The following is a 1,115-nucleotide window of genomic DNA, read 5'->3' as shown; positions in this document are numbered from 1 at the left end:
TGTCTTCTTCCATACGATTCATAGTGGATCTCTCCCGACCAGTAACATAACCAATAGTCTCTGAGGGCACCTGAGGTATCCAATCTCGATACTCAGCAAGATGACGGAGAAACAGAGATCGGATTATTCATCGAAGATTCTATTTCCGGCATGGACCTTAGTCCGATACGAAGCCATCAGAGTTCAATCAACCCACCCGGCAGTCAATGTTCATAATTACGGAGCTATGGTGCGATTCGGATCATTTCGAGTGTGCGTGCATAAGAAATATTTCTCAACGCCCAGAGAGAGTGTTAACACGGTGAAAGTAGCAATCGCGAGCTGAGTGGACGACGACTACACCTCTAAAAATATGAAAATCTCGATTTGGTGACAGTATACACGAAAATCGTTTTTCGCATGAAGATTATCGAGCCTGGGATTCGAACCGGGGACCTATGTCGCGCTAACCTGATAAAGTTTTAGACCGAACCCGCTAAGACCATGGCGAGCTCTGTCACTTCGTCGAGAAGGCCAAGTTTTATAAGAGGTTATACAATTATGGTAGTAATGAGCGTACAAGCTTTGAATCGTCAATGTATGCCATCACTCGAGCTCAGTAAATCACAGGCACATCGTCGAGAGGAGACAAGACTCCTGTGATAGGGATCATACCACGCTCAAGTTACATTAGGAAATTGTGATTCATCGTCATACATAGGTTGAGATTTCCATATGTTTACAAGAGTGATTTCTACCACATACTAGGGGCGAAAAACCGTTCTAATCTGGTACATATCCCTGCATAGTGAGTTCAAGACTTCACAGTACATGTCTAGTACGGACAACAGGACGTAGCAAAGTATCGTAACCATACGCTACTACATCAATGCAGCTGCAGTCGTCCCTATCATCAAGATTGATGTCCAACGACTCGCCTTTCTTGTGCAAGAGTAGGAAGCATATATAGTCTCTGCCCAGCTCTCTGTTGCTGCCAGGGCCTCGGAGCTCAACATTCGAGTCACCCTCCTCTGAGCAGGACAAGTCTTACCACGAGGGAGTCTAGTTAAATTAACAATGTCACATTATGGATATAACGAATAGTTCAATGCAGTAGATGCATAAGCTACTGTATA

Source organism: Perkinsus marinus, assembly GCF_000006405.1.
Source record: "Perkinsus marinus ATCC 50983 genomic scaffold scf_1104296966926, whole genome shotgun sequence".
Taxonomy (NCBI): domain Eukaryota; phylum Perkinsozoa; order Perkinsida; family Perkinsidae; genus Perkinsus; species Perkinsus marinus.
The sequence above is the reverse complement of the archived record's forward strand: the minus strand, read 5'-3'. Positions refer to the sequence as shown.